General features: G+C 35.8%; 1 protein-coding gene across 1 annotated transcript in view; it reads left to right on the top strand.

The window, feature by feature from the left end:
* The first annotated feature begins 11,553 nt into the window (after positions 1 to 11,553).
* Positions 11,554 to 27,113, top strand: part of LOC145692667 (uncharacterized) — a 93,437-nt gene continuing 77,877 nt past the window's right edge. Inside the window, exon 1 of the mRNA XM_081768040.1 lies at positions 11,554 to 11,752. The gene's annotated coding sequence lies outside the window, so the exon portion shown is untranslated. The remainder of the gene's footprint in view (positions 11,753 to 27,113) is intronic.

Raw genomic sequence — 27,113 nt, 5'->3', positions numbered from 1 at the left:
AAATATTTTTTAACAACACTGCAATATGGCGTCTCATTCCTCCTGAAAAATCCATAACGAATAGTTCATTGTTTGAGATGAGTCTTTTGTATGGTTTTCTAATGAAGTACTCTGGGCAATTTGTTCATATTTCATAAGGATATATTTAGTTAACAACAACACAATGTGCGAAAGATTTTTCTCTTAAAAATAAACGTAAGAGGTAATTTATTTTTAAGAATAAGATGTTTCTCAACAATCTTCTCAAATAAGATCCAGGCAGTTTTTATTCATATACATTTAAACCCTTTAACGTAACGTGAGGCATTACTCCTGAAAAAGGGCGCCGATTTCTCTGTAAATTTTGGGGGGGGAGGCATTCAGATGCATAAGACACATATGAGGATTTTAAGACAAATTGTATTCAAATTATGCCAAATATTGTATATTCACAAATACAATGAGGGGGGATCACATGAGCTTTGTTGGGGGCGGACCCCCAGAATCGGCGCCCTTGCTCGTGAACAAAATCCAAATCGAGTAATTATTCTTGAGATTGAGTTTTTCACGTGATTTTCCCAAGAAATACTGAAGCAATTTCATGTAAATTTCATAAATAAATATTATATTAAGAATACTATAATCTGGCGCGAGTTACTTCCCTCAAGAAATCCACAAGGGATAATTTATTCTTAAGAGTGAGTTTTTTTACAGAGAATTTTCTACTCACTGTGACCGAATTTTTGTGAAGAATTTAGTATCTCACGAGTGGGTCACAGTGAATGGTAGGTCAAGTTTTCATTGACTCACGCCATCTCTGGAGAGATAACACACAAGAAGTAGAATTTATGAGCCCAGAAGCACGAAGTAGAATTTATGAGCCCAGAAGCACGAAAGAATAACATACGTTTACATTTAGTTCACACTTGTAGGCGGCTGCTATTAGAACCTTGTCGTTTTCAATCTGTCCAAACTACGAGTCGTTCATTTAAAAAAATGTAAATCCGAAATAAAATGCTGCTATGAACTAGTAAAATTTATATACAACGATCAAATTTCTGAGATATTTTCTCAGGTCACCAAGTACTTTCAAGTGATGGAGTATCGACTGATATCTTATTATCAAGTCTTATATACATTACTTTTCTTTTCTTCTGAGTAATTCTCTGGATTTCCTTCTTCTGAAAACATAAAAACTAAGTATAGCATCTTTCTTCAGTAAATATAGTACTGTAAGTTGGATACTTTTGAGAAACAGTACATGGAGCACTTAATCTGCTATTCTTGAAGCTAATGAAGTTATTAAGAGTCTTCATCCCGGCGAAATTAAAATACCGCTAATTTTACAGTAATTATGTCATATCTTCCAATAGATAAAAGATAATTGAAATATGGATCAAGAGCGCCCTAGACAATATTATTTTGCGTGAGGTACCGTTATCACAAGTCACCAAGTGGCTTTCCGTTTCCATGTGTTTAGAAACGCGAAAATAAATGCCGATATTAAAAATGGCTCGAAATCGAAAGCAGATAAGTGAGTCGTGATAACGGTTTCTCATGTAAAATAATATTGTCTAGGGCGCTCTTGTTCCACATTTCGATTATCTTTTATCTATTTGAAGATATCGCATAATTACTGTAAAATTAGCGGTATTTTAATTTCGCCGGGATGAAGACTCTTAATCACTTGAAGGAAATTCATTTTAGAGGAAAATTCATGCTCTATTGATAACAGTACTAGATGATTTAGTTTGTCTTGACCCAAAGAAATAACGCTCATGCTAATAATGAAAAGTGGCCACACTTGTAATAATGTCAAATTGTGTTTTTATACTAATTTGAGAATACTGAATCCAATGAAAATATTTCTGAACATATCTTTCAATAGAGTCACGAGAAAAATAACATCAAGCTTGGGCTCTTGGAGACAATGCTTATGCAAATGGTGGAAGTGTCTTCTTGAATATTGTACATATCTAATTGTCTTTTCCATACTAACTTTAGGATTCTGAAAAAAAAATGAAATCCTTTGAGTATTACGTCCCACGTTTATGCCAGCTAAGCTAAAGGAGACGGTGATTATGAGAAATGAATGAAATGGTGGAATGGAGAAAGTGGGAGGAAACGGGAGAACCCTGAGGAAACCCACGGTGTTTGTCCACCACAAAGTTCACTTGGCGGGGACTGGGATTAAACCCGGGACCCCAAGCACCAGAGGTGAACTCTCTACCACTGAGCCACCGCGGCTCTTGAAGATTCTGAATCCAGTGAACTATTTTTAAACGTATCTGTCCATGTTATCACAAGAAAAATGACCTTAAAGTTGAGTTTTTTTTTTATCTCAACTGATTTCTGATTTAACAACTATCTACTAAACTCTCTCACACATGGAACAGTCACTAACAGGGTAATGAGAATTCTGAGTGTAATCCAAAGTGCATGAAACACAAATATTCTAAGTTAAATTTATAAATTTCATTGAGAAGAAGCAAAGAAAGCCCTTTATTTTCTGTAACTTGGTCAGATCCAAGAAAGCAGCTGAATATATACTGTTTTATGCATTTGCTTCTCTTTGAGGCGATTATTATCATTCAGATCATCATCGAATAATTTGTAATTAATTTCTTGATTGGTCATTGTCATCCAAAGTCTTTACGCTTAGAATGCCTTCAGAAGTTGTAGAAACATTACTCATTACCAAGAGTCCGAGACACGATCTTGTGTACAATATATTATAATATAGATTAAATTGTTATTTTTCAGTTTCTTCTGGATGTGCTTCAGATGCTGCACTGCTACCATAATCAGATTCATCAAAGACACTATTTCTTTTCTTTCCTTTTTTTTTTTTTTTTTTTGAAAAACAAACAAACAAAACTGTCTCAATACAATATTAAATATTTATTTGCTTTCCTTAAGTATTCAGACTAGGGGTGTCATTTGCAAGTGGTAAATTGCCCCCTGCGTTTGAGAAACATATGTTTTTATTTTAAAATTGTATGCTGATATATTGATAAAAACGTGAAATTTATGTCGGTGTCATATCTTGCCCCTCCTATTTACCCGTTGCAAAATCTGCAATGACTCTGTTGATTCAGACCATGTACACTCATGTCCAAAATGATTGGCGCATATCTATAACTGTCTTCTTGTAAGAATATAATTTGATAATGATTTTGCAGGGTACTTTTAATACTGATACTACGTGTATAATCGCGGAATGTATTTTTGTGATAAATTTCATAGGAAAAGATTTATAAATACGAAAATTAGAATGAGTAAAACAAAATGTTGCTAAATAAACAAGAAAGTTTTATTTTCGTTTTATTGTTCTTATTTACTGCTCTTTTGACACGAAATTTGTCCCATACATGTCTTTCCCGATTATACACATACTAACATTATAGGAAATACCGGGCGAATTTGTTATCAAATTATATTCGTACAACAACATATTTATAGACATGCGACAATAATTTTGGACATGAGTGTACCTCTTACACCCTTATCTATATTGTAATCTTAAGAGCTTTAATGTTGTCCATTTCAGTATTAATGAATTATTTTTCGACTGCAGGATTCAATTTCTTATATTTGCATGGCCTAAAATTTCTCTTCAAATATTCAAGAGATATTCCAACTTGGAGAAACGCAATCTGCCCGTTTACTTCTGATATCCCATCACGGCACAAACTGCATTGACTTTGTGTATTTCATTACTTCTGAGAAATTTTCTGCTATATATTTTATTATCTCAATTAGTGCATACTCCATCTTTTTCAGAAAAGTTATTTTTAAAAAAAAGATTGCCCACAAGTGTATTTTAATAATATATATATATAATAATCTCTGTGGTCTTGAAATAGCCAAATAACAACACAAAAGTCACTAAATTCTTGTATTATCAATGGACTAAGCTTCATTCTTGTCATCAAATGCGTTTAAAAGATTGTTAAATTCATAAGTTTAAATCTAATTTTGTGTTATTCAATGTCTAGGAAAGTTATAAGAAATTAAAAGAAAATAATTATAATTGTTATCACTCCCCCTCTAGAAGATCCGGGTCCCCGACATTTGTCGAGATTGCCATCCCTCTTATAAGTGGTTATGATAATTGGCTATACATTAAAATACAATTTGTACGTAATATCAATTTTCAAATGCGTTTGGTAGGTTTCTAAGAACATAAATGATTAGTGCTTGAACTCAACTTGAATAAATTTAATGTGACCTTAACGCAGTGATCCAATAACGTGCTTGGGACTATTTGTGTGTATTATGTTTATAAATACGTATAATTGAGTTGATTTTTGTAATACAGTCATCTGGTAACCCTTAACTTATAAATCAATTTTGTGAAAATCTTCACGATTTTCATATAAGATAAATGAGCAAGAATAATACTGTGGTAAACAACACCAAAATCGAGTCGTGGCAAACAACACATAATCCCAGAATATTTATTATAATTTTATTTATACTTCATAAATAAATGTTTCAATAACAACTGCAGCATAACATGATTTAATGTGAGAAACAGGTGCAAGAAAGTATAGTGTGATGGCCGATACTGTTTGTTTCTTAAATGGAAAATGTCTCTATAGGTAGATTAATGAGGTTTGTATAATAACACAATATTAAAGCATTAGCAAAAATATCCCGTAGCGAGTTGAAACATTTATTAATTTGGAACTCATATTTTTTAAATCTTTGAGTTTTACGTCCTAAGCTTATGCCGGCTAGGCTAAAGGAGACGGTGATGATGAGAAATGAATGAAATGGTGGAATGAAGAAAGTGAAAGGAAACGGGAGAACCCCGAGGAAACCCACGCACACGGTGTTTGTCCACCACAAAGCTCACTTGGCACGAGCTGGGATCGAACCAGGGAGCCCAAGCACCAGAGGTGAATGCTCTACCACTGAGCGATCACGGCCCCCCAATCTTTTTCAAGACGAGGATGGTGGGTCAGTGATCGAGCTCTTACCTCAGGTGCTCAGGTCCCTTGTTCGATCCTCTGTCAAGTTAGTTTCTGGTGGACAACATCGTGTCTGTGTTTCTTTCGGGGTACTCCTGTTTCCTCCTAATTTTCACTTCACTAATTATTCCATCATCATTCACTTGTCCTAATCTACGTCTGCTTTACCCTAAGGGGCAAAAACGTGGAACACTAAACTGAAATATTTCATATCATTTCAACTCAGCTCTTTTCCATATTCTTTTTAGGTATTCAGCTATTCTTGGTAGCAAATTGAAAAGCTTCCATGCTTCCTCTTCACTTAGTAATCATCTGGTCAAATAATATCCATCAACTGTAGCCTTTTCACTCCCCTTCTTTTTCCTTGCAATGTATATACCTTTTTGTACCGGGAAACTTCATAACGAGAAACTACATAATTTAAATCGTTTTACCGCAAATTATTAGAGTAATCAAATGTAAGAGGCTTTGGTAGGCAGGTCATGTAGCCAGAATGGAAGAAAGTAAGAATATTTCAAAGTTTTAACTGAAAGACCAATCGGAAAAGTACCATTAGGAAGACCTAGGTCCAGATGGCAGAACAATATTAAGATGAATCTCGCAGAAATAGAAATACAAAGTAGAAACTGAATCCAGTTGACTAAGGACAGAAGTCTATGGAGAGCTTTCGTGAACGCAGCATTGAACCTCCGGGCTCCATAGGCCATACGGTTATTTAGTTAGTAAGTTTTTCATATCTCTCATGATGCAGGTTGTTCTCGGATAATGTCACAACCAGTTTATTTTCCACCCTTTAATTCTTTCAATCCTCATTTATTGTTCTTTTTCTCACTTTAATTCTTTCAATCCTCTTTTATTGTTCTTTTCCTCCCTTCAATACTTTCAATCCTCTTTTATTGTTCTTTTCCTCCCTTCAATTCTTTCAATCCTCTTTTATTGTTCTTTTCCTCCCTTCAATTCTTTCAATCCTCTTTTATTGTTCTTTTCCTCCCTTCAATTCTTTCAATCCTCTTTTATTGTTCTTTTCCTCCCTTCAATTCTTTCAATCCTCTTTTATTGTTCTTTTCCTCAATTCAATTCTTTCAATTCTCATTTATTGTTCTTTTAGTCACTTTAATTCTTTCAATCCTCATTTATTGTTCTTTTCCTCACTTTAATTCTTTCAATCCTCATTTATTGTTCTTTTCCTCACTTTAATTCTTTCAATCCTCATTTATTGTTCTTTTCCTCACTTTAATTCTTTTAATCCTCATTTATTGTTCTTTTCCTCACTTTAATTCTTTCAATCCTCATTTATTGTTCTTTTCCTCACTTTAATTCTTTTAATCCTCATTTATTGTTCTTTTCCTCACTTTAATTCTTTCAATCCTCATTTATTGTTCTTTTCCTCACTTTAATTCTTTTAATCCTCATTTATTGTTCTTTTCCTCACTTTAATTCTTTCAATCCTCATTTATTGTTCTTTTCCTCACTTTAATTCTTTTAATCCTCATTTATTGTTCTTTTCCTCACTTTAATTCTTTCAATCCTCATTTATTGTTCTTTTCCTCACTTTAATTCTTTTAATCCTCATTTATTGTTCTTTTCCTCACTTTAATTCTTTCAATCCTCATTTATTGTTTTTTTCCTCACTTTAATTCTTTCAATCCTCATTTATTGTTCTTTTCCTCACTTTAATTCTTTCAATCCTCATTTATTGTTCTTTTCCTCACTTTAATTCTTTCAATCCTCATTTATTGTTCTTTTCCTCACTTTAATTCTTTCAATCCTCCTTTATTGTTCTTTTCCTCACTTTAATTCTTTCAATCCTCATTTATTGTTCTTTTCCTCACTTTAATTCTTTTAATCCTCTTTTATTGTTCTTTTCCTCCCTTCAATTCTTTCAATTCTCATTTATTGTTCTTTTCCTCCTTCCTTTGATTTTACTTTCTAAGAAATTCGCTTAGCCAAAACTGTTAACTTAGTTCGTTGATGGAAGTGATTTTCCAACCGGAAGTGGTAGAATTTAAGCGTTTCCGGTTTTAACATTTTTCACTATATAACAAAAAAAAAACAGTTTTCTGTAACGTTACCGTTCGATCTAAGGTTACAAGAGTACATTTCAGTTCCATCCTTGACAAGTAGCAGAAATCTACTATTCTCCCAATTCCAATAATAATTAAGAAAGCATTACGCATTACACACAAACTCCTTCTCTCGGTGTGCACATGACACTGTTACTTATTTTAAAGACCACAGATACAGTAAAGGCGTATATTGTACGTGATCTCCAAACCCAAACGATCTAATCTTTGTATTCTGAGGATTAATGAATTTAGGGGTTGATGTACAGGGTGGTCTAAAAGTATGAACACATACAAAAAAGAAACATTATAACGCTGTAGCAACAGTGGCGGATCCAGGATATGATCAAGGGAGGGACTAAACCATAGTTTACCGTTTTATCCAGTGTAAAGCAGGATTGAAGCCCATTTTATCCAGTGCATACCTGAGCGTTAAGGGAGAGCTATAGCCCCTATAGCCCCCCCTGAATCCGCCACTGTGTAGCAAATATGAAATCAATGCTTATTGACATGATAAGATAAAAAGGATAAGGATTAGAAATTAGGTTTCTGGGCTTTCAGCGTCTAAGGCCATGTTAACCCGTCACATATGAGAGATGACGTTCCTCGGTGATCACATTATCCGAGGAAAGGAAAAGAAGGAAACAACATGGGACCTGTATGTTAGATACTATCCCGGCATTAGCCTGATGTGAATGAGGAAACCTCAGTAAAAACTCACTCAGAATGGCTGGCCTGATAACAACTTTTACACTTTTTCGATCGAGTGTTCCCACCGGGAATCAAACCCGGGACCGCTCGCAAAGAGAAAAAGCAATAACTTGCAAGAACACAATATAAGGACCTCGACGACCAGAATGAAAATCATTTTGATTTAGATCAAAACTTTTAAATGGAAATCTCACAGGGTGTGATACAATTTTCTGACAAAAATACATGTTCAAGAATCATTAAAAAAAAATCACGCAACTATTTTTGTAAAGGAAATTTAGTACGGGCATATATATATAATTTAAAGTACTCACCAACTACCTCTATAAAAATTAATGCGGAAGTACAGCAGAATTCTTAAACTTGGATATTTGGGTAGGGCATATACTAGTTACTAAGTGACGTCTTGTCCCGATTACTAAAGGTCCCATAGTTTGGGAGCAATGGATCTTTAAAATTCATTTTTTTTTATGTTTTCGGCAGCCTATAACTCCGAAAGGAAGGATTTGTGCACCCAGGATGGTCTATACTTTTTGTCTTATCTTGATGTCAGGAATCATCTCGCAAACATTGTCAGTGTTGTTTCGTAACGCCCTGCATAATACTAACTGAAATGCCCGTTCTTCTCATGGAGAGAAAAAGTTTATTTAAATATTTCAATAACTTCTCCCTCCCCCCCCCCCCTTATGATACGTATTTCAATGCAAGTGTAGTTTTAAAAAAAATCCATACGATACTTTATTTTTTGGTATGTAATTTGAACCTCTGTACCTCCATTAGATACAATCTTCAATCAAAATAAGATGATAGAAACCCAGCTAGAGGTAGATACTAACCATGTACTAAAATTGATTTCAAACGTATCAGTCGTTTTTCCGTGATATGAACACAAAACCCTGATACCACTTACTTTTAATGATAAGTTTTTTTTAAAAAATTTCATTCTCCTAATTTGACTTCCACTCCTTTACTTTCAAAGCATTTCCTGTGATTCGATCACATACACTACCAGTTTCATTTTAATATATTAGATTAATATAGAGTTTCACACACTAAAACCTCGCAGAACAATGTAAAATGTACTGGAGAAATTTAGATCTTTCGAACTTAAGAGGCCTCATCCCGGCGAAATTAAAATACCGCTAATTTTACAGTCATTACGTGTTATCATCCAATAGATAAAAGATAATCGAAAAGTGGAACAAGATAGCCCTAGGCAATATTATTTTACATGAGATATCGTAATCATGACTCACTTATCTGCTTTCGATTTCCAGCCATTTGGAAAATCGGCATTTATTTTCGCGTTTATAAATATCTGCAAACGGAAAGCTATAGCTGAGTCGTGATAACGATACCTATATTGTTTAACGAGGTCTTGTTCCACATTTCGATTATCTTTTATCTATTTGAAGATATCATATCATTACTGTGAAATTAGCGGTATTTTAATTTCGCAGTGATTAGGCCTCTTCAGTATTTTTTTTAAAGTTTAACGTCTCACGTTTATGCCCTGTAGGCTAAAGGAGGCGGATGGTCAATAAAAGATAATAATTCTGAAATTGTTTTGAAATCCGAATGGTGAAAGAAACGGGAGAACTTATGAAAATATACGGACAGAACATTATCCAACATAAATTCACATGGACTAGAATCGAACTAGGGATTTCTTACACCAAAGATGAGCGCTCTACCAGTGAGCCACTGTGATATCATAAATAAAGATAGAGAAAAATAGTTATATTGTTTTATTTCTGAGAGAACGCGCTGCCGAATGTAAGAATTTTGACCCAGAACTACACTGAAATAAAAATCCATTATCCCCACAGCGGCATGCTGTACAAATAGGGTCTATATGGTATTCACAAGTTTACTATGAAGTCTACACGGATCATATGTTACCCATATGCTACATACGTACTCCCCTTTTCCCCCCGCTTAGATGTTACATGCTGCTGCAGGATATTGGACATCTAACAGTCTTCAGTATATTACACACGTCAGCTATATGATATATACGTGCATCTTCATGTGAGAACCTGACCGTCTATATGCATTTCTTTGTTTCATGCGGAAAATAAGTATAGATGGAACACTTGTAGATGGAACAATTATTGAAAACGCATAATACTTTCCGTATAAGTGTTCCATCTATACTTATTTTCCATCTATATTAATTATAATGTTTGCTCCAGAATGTTATCTATAGTTGTACTTTAAGTCAAAAAAACTACAGATTTACGTAGGTAACCTACGCTTTTACGTACGTCACATACTTTTTTCTGCTTTTCTGCATGGCAACTTTTAAAATTGGTGTTTTTAAGATCTTTACGTGTCCTATCACGCTTAACTCTTCTCTTCTATCACATCCACAGCTTTCATTTCATATTTTTTTCATCATTTCAACTTTACTTAGGCGTTTCTAAAATTTTGAACCACCCTGTATTAATAATTGTACAATCAATGTTATTGCTATTGCATTAACACGTACTGTTCACCTCGTATGGTGGACTTTTAGTTGAGTATTAAGTATACTAATGCTAGTTCGATTAGTGAACTATAATTCTTGAATTTATACTTGATTCGTGAACTATAATTCTTGAATTTATACTTGATTCGTGTACTATAATTCCTGAATTTATACTTGATTCGTGTACTATAATTCTTGAATTTATACTTGATTCGTGTACTATAATTCTTGAATTTATACTTGATTCGTGAACTATAATTCTAGAATTTATACTTGATTCGTGAACTATAATTTTTGAATTTATACTTGATTCGTGAACTATAATTTTTGAATTTATATTTGATTCGTGAACTATAATTCTTGAATTTATACTTGATTCGTGTACTATAACTCTTGAATTTATACTTGATTCGTGAACTATAATTCTTGAATTTATACTTGATTCGTGTACTATAGTTCTTGAACTTATACTTGATTCGTGTACTATAGTTCTTGAACTTATACTTGACTCGTGAACTATAATTCTTGAATTTATACTTGATTAGTGAACTATAATTCTTGAATTTATACTTGATTCGTGAGCTAAAATTCTTGAATTTATACTTGATTCGTGAACTATAATTCTTGAATTTATACTAAACACATGAGCTTCTACCGAAAATTGCACCCAAAAACGTGTATGCTAACCTTTTATCTACAAGAAAGCTCGAGAAATTCTTTGAATAAAAGTTACTGAACTGCAGCTTACAGAAAAAAAAAGAAGCTGGATGTTTCTCCCTATATCTTTAAATCTTGTACAACCTTAATTCGATTTTTGTCCAAGTGTTTGATTAAAGTGGAAAATTTAATTTTATGGTGAACAAGAGGAAAATTAATTCTTAAACAAAATTAAGTTAGTTAAGGAAACATTTTACACAAAATGCATCCCGCAGTTTTGTTTACAAGGTTTAATCAGGGAAAAAAATCCAGAATTAACAAGAACTTTCGTTAACCTTCGAAAATTCCTCCCCCCCCCCCCCGAAAAAAGGGAGAAGTGGTGGGTGTATTTCAAAGCCCACGGGTAAAGCTAGAAATTTTCTATTCCATCGGAAAAAGTATACACCACCCTCGCACTACCGCGAAATGTGTTGACACTCAGTAACACATACTAATACACATTTTTCTTTTTTAGAAAAAAAGGGGGAGCAATCCATTTGGGAAATCGCCCACATCAACAATTTCGACAACATCGTCACTACTATGACGTCACAAGTAAAGAAAGGCTCTCATTGGTCAACAGGCTATGATCCACTTGTTGTACAACTGGTATACATATATAAAAATGTTAGGGAGTTGTGGAGAGGGGGAAGAAAAAGGGCGCGTGAAGTACCTGTTGAATTGCGTGCTACAGAGCTTGCGTCTTTCTATCCCGCAACGCAGCTCTTCCGAAACGCTCGCATCGCCTGCCTTGGAGAGAGCTCTTCGGCGGTCGGCGCAGAGATTCAAGCCTCGCTCGGTCTTTGATAACGATTTGAACTTTTATCTGTGACCGTTTTCTCATACTCACTTCAAAGGTAAGTGCGAAAACGAATTGATTCTCTCGCGTGATGATATCTTAAACTTTATATGTACTTTCTTTGGTTAAATGTGATACAATTTTATCTTGGCAGATTAATTTATAATTTACATTCATTCCTAGTACCTTGGTTGCGAAACAAAATCATTCTTGATTCTAAGTACAAAACTGAACTTATTTAACATTTAGCAACTTATATTCTCCTATAATTCTTATTTTAAATACTGCATTTACTCGAATGTAAGCGCAATCTTTTTTTTTTTTTTTTTTTTAACTTTGGGCATACACTTATTGGGTTAGAAGCTTGTAATAGCCTATTCGCTGTTTATTTGATTGTTCTTTTGGGAAAAGGAAACCTACGTAACTACATTGTTAACCACAAATTACTGTCATTGTTTGATTTTTTTCTTTGTCTAAATGAAGAAGAGGAATAAGAACAATTAAAAAATATTGTTGATTAGGATTAGAAATTAGATTTCTTGGCTGTCGGCATTTAAGCCTATGTTAGTCCATCACATATGAGGTATGATGTCCCTCGGTGAGCACTCTATCCGGGAAAAGAGAAGGAAGAAAGGATTGGGGAAGGAAGGAAGCAGCCTGGGATCTATATGATAGGTATCATCCGGACATTTGCCTGGTGTGAATAAGAAAAATCACACCTCAGGACAGCTAGCCTGAAAAATCTTTTACATTTTTTCGACCGAGTGTCCCCACTGGGAATCGAACCCGAGACCGCTCGTATTCGAGAATGGTGACGAGTGGTAAAACTTATTGTAAAACCATTTAGTTGAGTTGCTTTTGAGTTTAACGTCCCTTTCAGCAACGAGGCTATATGAGACGGGACCTACTGATTAAGGTAGATTCCGAATCACATGAACTTACACTGGGGAGTCGAACCCGGATCTCCCACGCCAAAGGCGGGTACGCTAACCGCTCAGCCACAAAGGAGCTTCATGTAACACCATTATCAATCACAAATTACTATCATTGTTTAATTGTACTGTATCAAAATACCGTAAGAATGGTCGAATTGGCAATGTAAAGTAGTAATTTTTCACTTTATAACATTGCATGTATAAACCCAAGCCTGACTTTTCAGAATGGATAAAGGTTATACTACCTAACTTTCTGTCTGGGTTCGTACAGGTGTTTATGTGTGTGTGATTATATCCACATATTGAACGGATTCTCAAAATAGACAGTTTTTTTTTTTGGCGGGTGCATATATCGACGACGCGCTTATATTTTTAAAAAATACATTAACAATTATTATTATTATTATTATTATTATTATTATTATTATTATTATTATTATTATTATTATTATTATTATTATTATTATTATTATTATTATTATTATTATTATTATTATTATTATTGTGCGAGAATTTGATGAAATCCAAACCAGAAATTTGTCTCAAAGGGAATCAGCTCGGGAATCAAAGGTCTGTAAAAATATTTAACATGAAAAAAAAAAAATCTCTATGCAAAGTTTAATCAAATCGAACAATTCTGTAGATTAGATTTTTAGATTTACGATTTAGATTTCTGAGCTTCTGTATCTATGGCCATGTTAGAACGTCACACATATAAGGAAAGATGTCCCTCGGCGATCGCACTATTCGAAGAAAGGGAAGGAATTAAGTGGCCTGGGAGCTACATGTTAGGTACCATCTCGGCATTTGACTGGTGTGAATGAAGAAAACTCACAGGAAAACCTCGCTCAGGATAGCTGGGATGAAGAAGCTTTTACAGTTTTTCAATCTATTGTCCCCACCATGAATAGAACCTGAGACCGCTCGCACCAAAAAATTCTATAAATTGTGTAACATATACAGTCCTTGCATTTTTAATAATAAATCAAATGACTGATAAAAAGAGGGAGAATGTACCATTTAAAAAGGATTTCGTATCATGGAAAAGACACCTGCCGTATGGTCCAGGAAAATCACATCAAAGAAGCCAAAGTTAAAAAAAAAAAAAAAACCGACTAAGCTGGAGTTTTATGGACACCTTTATTTTGATAGTACCGCTTATTTGAGAAGTGTTTTTTTTTTTTTTTTTGCGGGGAGGGGAAGGAGGATACGTAGTGTGAAAGAGGGAATACTAATTTTTCAATCATGTAGAAAATTAGCAATTTTTCGAGAAAAATAGTTATGACTGAAAAAAATGTTGTTCATAAAATTCTACACAAAACAGTTCCTTAGAATTGTTTGTTCGTAGAATGAATTGCCTTTGAGTAAAAAGTGCGGTAAAGTTGCAATATCTGTTTTTTTTCTTTGCTACCGCGGGAGCAGAGTACTGAATTTATTATGACTGACGTTATATTGTAAGTCTATATCTCATGTAGCCTCGCTGTTGAAAGGGACGCTTGAACTCAAATCCAACCAACAATATTATAATCTGTGCTCCAAGCAGGGATCGAATCCGAAACGAATAGCTGGTGTATAGACGCCTTAGCGACTACTCTACTAGAGCTTTAATAAAGATAAGGACTTTTACTCCCATGTAGCTAAATATTTAGAATTCGATCTGGTTCGGTCTTAGTTCTAGAGCTCCTTTGTGACTAAGCGACTTTGTGACTTGTGCCTTTGGCGTAAGAGATTCGGGTTCGATTCCGGCGGGAGCTCATGTGGTTTGGACCCCACTTTAAGCTGTAAGTAAACAAATCATATAGCCTCGCTGTTGAAATGAACGGTATAACTTAAAGCAAACCGAAAATCGATCTCAGCTCTCGCAAGTGAGCTTTGTGGTGGACAAACACCATGTGCGTGGGTTTTCTTCCGCTTTCTTCATTCCAACGCTATCATCCATCTCATCATTACTGGATTTTTTTCTTTCTTTTTTTTTTTTTTAGCGTCGGAGCACAATTATGGGACATCAAAATTCTCCAAATTTCTGACTTTGATACCACGACTCCACGATTCGATTTCCGGTTGGTATACAGAATTTTAGCTCTGATTCGTCAGTATGTGGCTACCTCAGTGAACAAGTAGCGGATACAAAAAGCAACAGGTGAATCAACGTCCTACGACAGATATAACATAGATTTAACAAGATCTCAGGCCCACCATTGTTTTAAAAACGAAGAAATACATTTATACCACATTTAATCATTGATAAGAAGTGTTAATAAATGACTTTTGAAATCAGTCAAGATTTTTGTAACTTCTTTTGTTTAATTTCAAAATTACACACATAATATCTCGCAATTGCTGCCTTTCTAGTGGCTATTGTGTGGACGTTTGGTACATGTGATTCCGAATGAGGTTCCCGATTTATGAGCATTGAATGTATTACAGCACTCTTCGGATTCCACCTTAAACTGGAGGTCCACGTCCTAAATAGACCCTTTGCTAAAAAGCGACGATAAATTCCAACAAACAACAAGAATTTTTCACTTTGTAAAAGCATAACACTGTTCATTATTTAAAATATGTGAAAAGTTCATGATGAACAACTTGAAATAATAGAGAAAATTTAAAAAATATGTTTATCATTAAATCCAACATTATTTTGTGTATCCGTGTTGATAGAAAAACGGCATATATATATATATATATACAGGGTGTTTCAGATAAAACGTCCAGTGCTTATAAATCCGAAATGGCTGAAAATAAAAAGATGAAACAAAAACTGAGATAGGAAAATGTCATAGGGCGCATCACATGGTGTTGTCGTGGTGACCCACAGGGCCCTCCTTCAAGGGGACCCAGGGGCCAACTTCAAATTTTCAAATGGGAACATGTATTGAATCATACCTCATTCAATAGTCCTTGAAATACGAAGCAACTTTTGTATGAAACAATTTTCGATTTGGGGCACCGTTTTCAAAATGGCCGCAAAAAGTCCTGTATCAGTTTGAAGTTGGCACCTGGGCCCCCTTCAAGGAGTTTCCTGAGGTCACCACAACAACACCACTTGATATGCTTTATCATCGTTTCTATCTCAGTTTTTGTTTCATCTTTCTATTCTCAGCCGTTTCTGATTTAGGTCTATAAGCACTGGACGTTTTATCTGATACAGGACCCACTTTTTGCGGCCATTTTGACAACGGTGGCCCAAATCGAAAATTGTTTCCTACAAAAGTTGTTTCGTTTTTCAAGTACTATTGAATGAGGTATGATTCAACACATGTTCTTATTTGAAAATTTGAAGTTGGCCCCTGGGCCCCCTTGAAGGAGGGCCCTGGGGGTCATCACAACAACACCATGTGATGTGCCCTATGACAGTTTCCTATCTCACTTTTTGTTTCATCTTTTTATTCTCAGCCGTTTCGGATTTATAAGCACTGGACGTTTTATCAGAAACACCCTGTATATATATTCTGTGTACCTTTGGGTATTTCTCAAAGTTTTTGGAGATCCCTACATGAAACCAGGGTCGGGTCCGAAGGGCGCAATGTTCCGATAGAAAAAAATTCTGGTTTTCCCCGTTCAGGTGTGCGATATGGACATGTGAGTTGTACCATTCGAAAGGGCTCGTTATACTGAAGAAATTGACCTTTGAACCATGACCCTAGGCCAAATACTAATGACGCAGTAAGGGTCTATATACGATATATAACCACTGGTGTGACAACCCTTTGTGTGCCTGAGTCGTTACAACGCCACCTGCTAGTGACTGGCTGAGCTAAGTTACGTAGTCAGAGCGTTGGGTCGCCCTGTCTGTAACAGTAGTATTAGGAGGTTTCTAGACATACTATCCGTCACGTCTTTTATTCATGTGACTACCCATTTTGCTTCCGACACTGGGTAGACGCCAAAAATGGGGGTGCATCGCCCGGGAATAGAAACCGGGACAGTGGTCCAATGATGTAACCACTAGTCTCTGGAATCCCCCATATATATCCCTCATAAAGGTTGTTGAGTAGAAAAGTTGCTGTAAAATTGCGTGATCCTAGCATCAATCCATGCTGGAAATATGTAGAGTCATGACCTGTAATAGAAGTCAGTATTCCTCAATGATGATTGTTATTTATTGACATAACTTCTTCCATAAGTAAGAATACAGAACTTTCACAAGAGAGCTGTATGGCCATATTATTAATATGTATATAGGGTGTTAATGAACTATACCGACAAACTTTAAGAGGTGATCCCTTACATGAAAATAAGAGAAAAAGTTCATATGGACCTATGGAAAAAAGTGCATAGTTTCATAACTATGGCTGTCCAAAATCGCGAAAATGCCAAATTTCAACAGGTCCAATTTTGAATTGCAGAAAGTGTGGATGGTGGTTCTTATCAGCGTAAAGGAAGTTACGCATATGCAATCCAAAAATGCATATTTCATTAATGTTCAATTGGTATACAGAGTATTCCATGCAGGGTGAAATTCCTAGACAATGCCATCAATCGAATTTTGAGATATGCTCTGATTTTATGATTGGTCCAAAGTAGGCAAACGATAAACCCTGATAGCAGTGAACAGAGAATCCTTTGGCGCGAATTCGGAAGTGTTAAGGATCTTCAGCAGCACAGTCTCTCGTACTCGGGAACCCGCATGTTGCGATGTTTTCTTTCTTTCACGCTTATAAGTGAAGATAACGTGAAAAATACCGTGATGAAATACATTGCATTACACATTATTCTGAATACAAAAAAACGTGGACACACACACACACACACATACACACACACACACACACACACACACATACATACATACATACATACATACATACATGAAATAGCACTAAAAGTAAATTAAACTTGAAAAAAAATAGCAAGCTTTTGAATACAAAAGGGTCAACAGGAAATGACATTCAGTTAATATTTTGATCTTTTCTCTTCATTATATTTTACAGAATACATTTTTACAGTCCAAAAATACAGCGAAGATTCAAGATACAATTTTGTAACGTAACTTTTCAATAGTTACAGAATATTATATGGTTTATGTATGTAATGTTTCCAATAAATTTCTTATTTTAATTTGTAATTGTGATGCAATTATTCACTGCTCAACAAACACAAACTTGTAGGAAACACTATATTACTTTAGAGCGTTATGTAAATACTAAAATACTAGGTTCAAAAATTTAATATTACATTTTAACTTCTATCTTTTATAATTTAATTATATAATTTTCATTATTACATTACATTGAAAATTTTATCTTCTTCAGTTTTTATCATCAACTAAGTACCTAAAAGTTACGTTGGAAATATAATATTACTTTAATGTTTTGCATTGACATAGTGTAAATTCTAACAGACACAGCAATATGTAATGTTTTGAATCGATTATTATCATAATGTTACGTTAAGAAAAAGTAAATTTATATCTAATTTGAAGTATTAACATTACATACGTACGAGCAAGTTAAGGATCTCAATAATCTTTAATCTTTTCCATTATCTTTTGTAAGTATTAAAAAGCGATGCTGAAAATTTTAATGTTCTAAATAAATTTTTTATGTTGGAAGTACAAAATGAACAAAAAATATGTAATTACATAAGTTTTATGGCTACATTCAAAAGCTTAATTTTTTCTTAACTTTTAAAATAACATCACGTAAATACTTAAATATTACGTTCAAAATTTTCCCATCACATTTATTGTTCAATTAGTATAACATAAACTGAAAAAAATGAATAATGTAAAAGTTCTCCATAATTGTTATTTTTTCTCGAAAGCCATGTGAAATGAATCTTTTTATAAAGCATATATAAATATGATAAATTAATGTATAATCAAGTGTAATTATTGACATATTATAACTTAACAGTTTACACTGTTGACAATTTAAAATAAAAAGTTTATACATGTAAAAGTTATTCGAAAATTTCTCAAAACCATACGAATAAACATTATTTCTGGAGCCCCTAATAGAAGACATTTTCCCTGAAATTAGCCCACGACTCATTTTTGTTTTATTTACCTTCTGTGTGATGTTTTGTTTATTGCAATGTAGCGAACCTGTTTGATGCTTCATATATAATTTCATGTTCGTGTCGTATATAGAGTAAGAAAATTTTGTTTTAAAGTGGGCTCCCCTCGAACGGTGGGAAGGTTCTCTGGGGGCAGTTACTTCCTCTGCCCCACAAGTTATGACCCTAGTCCAGTTGATTAATGTTACATTTATTTACATTGTGTATTTCTTGCCACCCATTTTACTTAAAAGGCTATATTGTACTGTTTCCATATGGAAAAAAAAAAAAAACACACAACCTATCCAACACCCTTTGTCTGTCCAACTCATATTAGTCACAAAAGCAGTTTTAATTGGTTCGATAAACTTCATCTTCATACGTACTAATATTCGTCAAATGAAACTTGGTGTATATATACACATACTAGCACTTATAGTGTATATGAGGTTCCTTTCGTGCAGAAAGCTAAACTTGTTGAGTTGAGTTGATTTTAGTTTAGCGTCCCTTTCAGCAGCGAGTCTATATTAGACGTGGACCTACTGATTAACGTGGAATCCGAACCACATGAGCTCCCGCCGGGAATCGAACTCGGGTCTCCCACGCCAAAGGCAAAAAGCTAAACTTGGTTGTTCGGTAAAGACATCCTTTTTTTAAGAGGAAAATTTACTGGATTTCAGATCATAAGCCATGCCAATTATGTTACACGAAATATCTGATTTATTCTGAAGATAATAACGCACAAAATGTGATTTTAAGATAATTAGGACACAAGATCTACGTCGTGGCTATATGCTTAGCGTACATGTCTTCGACACGGGGAACTCGGGTTCGATTCCCGGCGGTGGTTCATGTGGTTTGGGTTTCACGATAAACTGTGAATTTGTCTCACTTAGCCTTGGTTCTGGACTCAACGCTAAAGTTAAATCCATCCCTCCTAATTAAGACACGACTATCAGTTGCAATTAAGTAAACGTTTAGAATTTCTTTTATGAAATCCCGTGGTTGTAAAAGATCTTAAAAGAAGGTTTTAATATTTTATGTCACTAGCTTAGCCCCTATTTAACACTAGGGGCTGCGGTGGCTCAGTGGTAGAGCGTTTACCTCTGGTACATGGGGTCCCGGGTTCAAACCCTGCTCCCGCCAAGTGAACTTTGTGGTGGACAAACATCGTATGCGTCGGTTTTCTCGGGGTTCTCCCGTTTCCTCCCACTTTCTTCATTCCACCATTTCATTCATCTCTCTTAGCCTAGCCGGCATAAGAGTGGGACGTAAAACTCAAAGATTTCATTTCTTTTTACTACTTAACACTGTGTAAGAGGTCAGTCACAAAAAATTAAGAATTTTACGTATGCAAGAGCTACTATGATTTTTTTTCAGTATGTAAGAAATGCAAGAAAGATTAAAATATATTCCTTTAATTTTGCCACATCTTCCATTATTAATCCAAAAATTGATTTGTAGTTCAATCTGTCGAAATATAAAAAAATAAAATATTTAAATAGAAACTCAAAATTGGTTAAGGTTTCGTTTTCTTTCTTATTTTCTCTTAGAATTACTACCACCTACAACCTGCTATTTCTTATACTTACGAAAGCCGCGACAAAAAGTGATATTTTCAAGATAAGAAAAACAGTTACTTAGGCAACCACAATTGACAGACGATATTGTTGGTTGCAGCAAACACAGGATACGATTCACAGAAAATTCTCAAGAACGGTAAACGTTTTATTTTATCTCCCGGGTAACTTTTTACCAAAGCAAGATATCTACAAATATGATAACAGTATATTTTTTTTTTCAAAAATATTGTTTTTCTTCTTCGAGAATGGAAATTGAATCAGGACATCCCGTGTTTCCTTTTTGCTTTGAATCGATTAGAATACTTATTTCCAGAATTCGTTACAGATGTTTCTCTTTCTACCTAAACCATCTCTTAAGATTTCTTTCACGGCATTCACAAAGAGATTATACCAAATGTTTACAAATTTCTTTGAACCTAAATCTTTATAGGATGTTTGTGCATAAAAAAAAAGAGAGAAAAAAGCAGAAACATTTCTTGTGTGTGTATCTATGAAGTTTTGCAAATATGCTTCAAATTTAAAACTGCTTTTGTGAAATTAAAATAACTTATCTTGCTATTTTCAACTGTGACTTGGTTTATTTATATATATATCAAAACACACAGATGGTTTTAAAAACTGATTATTGCGAGAAAAAATAATCATAAATTAAATGTATCTTTACATACACGAACTAGCTTCTGCTAGAACTGTATCATGTTATGTTGTATAAACATTTACTTACCAGCTACTGCTCCACCTAGCAACGGTGCAATGGTGTTTATAAAAAGTGTGGCAATTAGGAAACGAGACTGGGAATACAAGAGGAAAATTAATAACCAATGGAATCAACTCTCCTGGCTTATTAAAAGTAAGAGATTTCTGTACCCACATATATATTTACACAATCAAGTAAGCCACGAAATGACTTCTAGAAGTCCTACATGCTAAAAATGTTCAAGATTCTTGTCACTACTTGCTGAATGCTGGATTTGGGAAGGGGGGGCACGGTGGCCCAGTGGTAGAGTTCTTACTTATGGTGCATGAGGGTTCCTGGTTCCATCCATGGCCAAACAAGCTTGAGGTGGACAACATTGTGTCCATGAGTTTTCTCGGGGTACTCCTTTTCCTCCCATGTTCTCATTCCACTAATTCTTCCATCATCATCATCATCATCATCATTCATTTGCCTTATCGTCGTCTCTCTTAGCATAAAGAACATAATCATGGGATGTTAAACTGAAAGATTTCATTTTCATTTCCTAATGGAAACATTGTCAAAAAAAAAAAAAAAGCAATCCTTGAATAGTGGTTTTAACTTGGGAAAAATAAAATAATCAGAAAGTGGCAGGTCTAGCAAATACGAAGGAATAGTAACACACAAGCACTCTTCCATGCTTATACATAAAATAATGTATGTGTGTCTGTCACCAAATTTTCACATAAGAAGTCACTTAAAGTGTTTCTTCCAGACTTTCTTTTTGGGGAGCACTGTCTCCCCCCAGAGCTCTGAGAGTGCCCCCATGGAGGAGACCAAAATAATACGTCTTTAATATAATAATAAGTAGAATAGTACCATCAGTGCCCCCCGGAATAGTAAGTGTTCCTTCCCCCCAGGAACACTGTTTCTGAAAGAAACACTGTCACCAAATTGGTCACCTAGGGTCACCAAATTTGTTACACATTGATATTCACCAAGTCTACACTCGCTGTACAGGTCATTTCTTTTCAATTTTCAGCTTGGGGCAATTGCAAGGGGTCAAAGAGTATGCATAAAAGGATATATATATAAGACGTAGGCTTACAGCTTAACGGTGGATCCGAGGTACACAAGTTGCTGCCGAAAATCAAACCCGGGTATTCCATACTAAATGCACGTATGCTAACCATATAGAAATGAGGTAGTTTCCTACGGATGGTGTCAAATCCATTGTGCTCTTATTCCACGATATTAATAATGATACTACCAAAGGCGTTCAAGTTCAAGTTTAGCCGCCATTGTCATGGGGGATGAAAAGTAACATGTCCAATATGATCACATTAGTGTCGAATCCTTAATTTTTGGGTTCGCTAAGCTGCTTGGTGACAGTCCTAATGACATTTTACCCCAAATTTTGGCACGGAGAGACATGTCAGGTGGTCCGGAAATTAGCAGAGACAATGAGGAAGGCGTTATTACTTATTTTGCTCATGTTAACAGCAATAACGTAGAAGGCGTTACTCTTCGTTATTTCCTTTTTCTCTCATATTATGACAGGACAACATATTTATTAATTTATTTAACTCATTTCTTTATCCGATTTTCTTTTCGATTTTCAGCTTCAACAGTATTGGTGGGAGTCAATTGTATGCTTAAAAGGAGAGGGCTGATATTAGTGTCAAATCCATAGTTTCCGGGGTCACTGAAATCAATAGTTGTACTCCAGACGCCATTCAAGTCCAACTTCAGCTCCAATCGTCATTGGGAAGGGGGTAACATGACCAAGATGACAGATACTATAGTGCTGCCAAAATGTCTTGATCCGTGGCAAAAATAAGAACTAAACTCACACCCTCGATACACCCATGCGTTGAACCAATAAGGGTTCAGCTGTTGCTAAGCGATAGAGCCTTGCAGCTGTAAGAGTGGAAGTCCTTCAGCCAATAGCAGCGCTTGTAACAGAAGACTAGGTGTCAAGTTAATGTGGTATATCTTTAATGTGGAATTTTCAGATTCATTATTTTCTGCATAGCCAAGCAGATTGGTAAGAGTTCCGGTTACACTTGAACCTAAATTTAGGCAAAAAGGGACATGTCAGCAGGCATGGAGTTGGCAGGAATAACATCGAACATTTTTTTTTTTTTTTTAACGATTACATTCGTAAGTTTACAAAATGAAGTTGTTTGTCTCTCTGTCCTTGTCTGCTCTTCGGCGACTAACTTTCTCATCCATACAATACGACGAGCTAAATCTGTATCTTTGCATGTCTTACGCTTTGGATAATTATTTGTTCCTGTGAAAGACTGAGGGCATCTATGCTATAAAATAGAATAAGGTGGAACTTGGTAGTTTACTTTTCGAATTTACAAATACAAGGATTAAAAAAAAAAAAAAAAAAAACATACGTGACGACACTTTTCGCTATGAGCTCGAAATAGACAGATCTCGTGAGCTTTCGTTCCATGGTTCCAATTTCCGCTGAGGATCTAGTTTCCATTAGCTTACATGGAAGAAACACAGACGTTAAATTAAAAAATAATAAATAAAAATCCCCGTTAGGTATTCCGGAGAAATTCAATTATGTTATGCATACCTAGATAAAGAAATCAATATGCAAATTTTCAATTATTCTTTTGTTACTGCCTAGGAATACTTAAGAGAGAGCAGCAGACATTCAAACACTCACGAATCTGCAGGTGTCCACTGATCCTTAAATAACTATCTAGAGATTAGGAGGTATTCTGTTGGTGAGAAGAGACACTTAAATGGGGAAGAGTGTCGTGTTCTAAAGTCTGTCAAAGGAGGGTTAAAAATAGTCGGAAATATTAAATATATACAGGGTATTCAGAAACAAAACCGACAAAGTTTGGAAAACGATCCCCCATGGAAGAATATGAGAGAAAATTATAAACCACCATGGCTACACAAATGTGCTAGTTTAGAGCTATAGTGTATCGAAATAATGGAGGACCGTAACTCAGAGGCGCAGCCACGGGTGATCCACGGGCCCGGACCCCCCGAAACTTCCTTCTCAACATACATTTGTATAATTTATCAATAAAACTATACATGTTTAGCAGGGAAATGATTGATGTAGCATGAAAATTTAATCTTACACTTCATCGAAATTCTTTCTCTTATAGAGGGAACGCGGTGGCTCAGTGGTAGAGCGTTCATCTCTGGTGCATGGGGTCCTTGGTTCGATCCCCAGCTCCAGCCAAGTGAGCTTTGTGGCTGACAAACACCGTGTGTTTACTCGGAATTCTCCCGTTTCCTCCCACTTTCTCCATTCCACCATTTCATTCATTTCTCATCATCACCGTCTCCTTTAGCCTAACTGGCGTAACCGTGGGATATAAAAACTGAAAAATTTCATTTCATTTCATTTCTCTTATAAAAAAAACTTAGATCTATCATTTTTTTCTGAAAATATAGGTGTGAGTATTTTACAATCAATTACATATTGTCTTTTCGGATGCAAAATAATTACCGTTCAATACTACACAGACGTAGTGGCTTGTAATATTGGACACTCTCAAAGCTTGGTCTACCCCCCAAAAAAAATTCTGAGTGCGTGCCTGCCGTAACTAAAGAACTAAATATCGGAACAACATTGGGTAAAAGTACCTAATTTGAGCTGTAAATTCCATTAGATAATTTCTAACAAAGATAGGATTAACAAATTATCCATTTTTTTACGGGGCACCACCTGATTTTAGATCCTAATTTTCTTTCTCGTCTAAATAAATCTAAAAGAATGGAAACCACCTTTTTCCCCTGCGATATCCTCTTCTTTAAGTACAAAAAACCTCTCTGCTCTTTGTGTTGACTGAGGTCAGTGGATTGATCTTGTAATCCTGCTTTCTTTTGGTGAGGAACGGCCTACGGAGTGAAAGTTGTTATTGCATTGTAGTCTGCGCATCAGTCAATTGATTCCTTGGTTGTATTTATTTACAGGGGGGCGCGGTGGCTCAGTGGTAGAGCGTTCATCTCCGGTACTTGGGGTCCCTGGTTCGATCCCAACTCGTGCCGTGTGGACTTTGTGGTGGACAAACACCATGTTCGTGGGTTTTCTCGGGGTTCTCCCGTTTCCTCTCACTTTCTTCATTCCACCATTTTCACTCATTTCTCATTATCACCGTCTCCTTTGGCCTAGCCGGCGTAACCGTGGGACGTTAAACTTAAAGATTTCATTTCATTTTTTGTATTTATTTACACATATACCTAGGCATAATCAACATCAGTGGCCTTAAACCCGTTATATATGGGGGATGACGTCTTTTGGCGAACACAGTATGCGGGAAAAGAGGGGAAGAAGGAAGTAGCATAGGACCTGTATATTAGGTGCCATCCCGGTATTTTTCTGGTGTGAATGAGGAAAAGCCAGGGAAAATCTTACTCAGGGTGGACGGCCTGAAAAAAAAAACTTACACATTTTCGACCGAGTGTCCCCTCCGGGAATCGAACTCTCGACCACTTGCACTAAAGAAGAGAGCGTATGTGACTGCACTACGAGGAGCCACCCCCTGATCGTGATAAGGTCACGTCCATAACCTCGGTATTGCGTAAGGATGTAAAAAAATGAAATCTTTAAGTTTTACGTCCCATGATTATACCGGTTAGGCTAAAGGAGACGGTGATGACAAGTGATGAATGAAATGGTGGAATGAAGAAAGTGGGACGAAACGGAAGAACCCTGAGAAAACCCACGCACACGGTGTTTGTCCACTACAAGGTTCAGTTGGCGGGGGCTGGGATCGAACCCGGGACCCCACACACCAGAGGTGAACGCTCTGCCACTGAGACACCGCGGCCCCCATAAGGATGTAAATCACAACTTAACCCTGTGTAGGGCAATTACTAGTTTTTAAACTTACAAACTGTGTTGTGCCTAAGTATCAGAATTCTTAAAGAACAGCTCCGTCTGTCGACAGGTATCAGAAAAACGATAAGAGATATCGAGTTTTTTTTTTTTTTTTTTTTTTTGCAATCAATTCACCGTCTCAAGAATATGGTTCATCTCTTCCGTTAAACCTCTTTTCAAGTTGGAAATGATTCCAATTAGCCATTTCTAGTTTTAACGTTTATCGTCAAAAAACAAAAAACAGTAACAGATAGTGAGAAGCGGTTTTATGCCAACGATTCTGCGTCTCAAGGTGACGTACCATGAATATCCTGAACAAAGATACCTACTTTGGACTAACCTCACTGAAACTCACGCTTATATGTTTTCGAGCTCACGCTTACTCGACCTGACACTCACATCCTTTCCACATCACGCTTACTCAACCTCAATCTCATCGTCAACCTCACATAACGCTCACTCGTCCTCACACTCACATCATGATTTGGAACTCGCGCTCACTCGATCTCACGCTCGCATCATGATTTGGAACTCGCGCTCACTCGATCTCACGCTCACATCATGATTTGGAACTCGCACTCATTCAATCTCACGCTCACATCACGATTTGGAACTCGCGCTCACTCGATCTCACGCTCACATCATGATTTGGAACTCGCGCTCACTCAATCTCACGCTCACATCACGATTTGAAACTAGCGCTCACTTGATCTCAAGCTCACATTATGATTTGGAACTCGCGCTCACTCGATCTCACGCTCACATCATGATTTGGAACTCGCGCTCACTCGACCTCACGCTCACATTGCCAAATCAGCATCACACCCACTCGATCTCACACTTGCAACATCATTTTGACATTCCGCTCAGTCAACTTCACGCTCACCTCTTCTCGACATCACCGTCACTCAACTTCACACTCATAGCATCTTTTGGATATCACGCTCACTCTAACTTAGCTGACATTAATCCGACTTCACGTTCACTCAACCTCAGGTTGAACTCATTTCGATCTCACTTTTACTTAATCTTAACACACATCATCGCCGGGACTTCTATCGTCTGACAATTATTTTCACTTCTTTAAGCTTCTGTATGGATGGTCATTCTTGACTATTTTTTCGAGAAGATTATGTCAACTAGATTAGGAACATTCCTTTTGCAGGTTTATATTATTTTTGGATTCTTTATTATGAATTATGTAACACTGAAACAGTGATTGAGATGTAAACTTGGCTGAATTAATGTTGCCTACGCGACTCGAAAAATTTTTCGTCTAGTCTTTTTGAGACGAGAATTTCTCGAATTAGAAAAAGCATTTCTCGTTTCGTTTTCGAGACGAGACGATACAGTTCTCG

Source organism: Thermobia domestica, chromosome 8 (genome assembly GCF_964235325.1).
Source record: "Thermobia domestica chromosome 8, izTheDome1.hap1.1, whole genome shotgun sequence".
NCBI lineage: Eukaryota > Metazoa > Arthropoda > Insecta > Zygentoma > Lepismatidae > Thermobia > Thermobia domestica.
The sequence above is the reverse complement of the archived record's forward strand: the minus strand, read 5'-3'. Positions and strand labels throughout refer to the sequence as shown.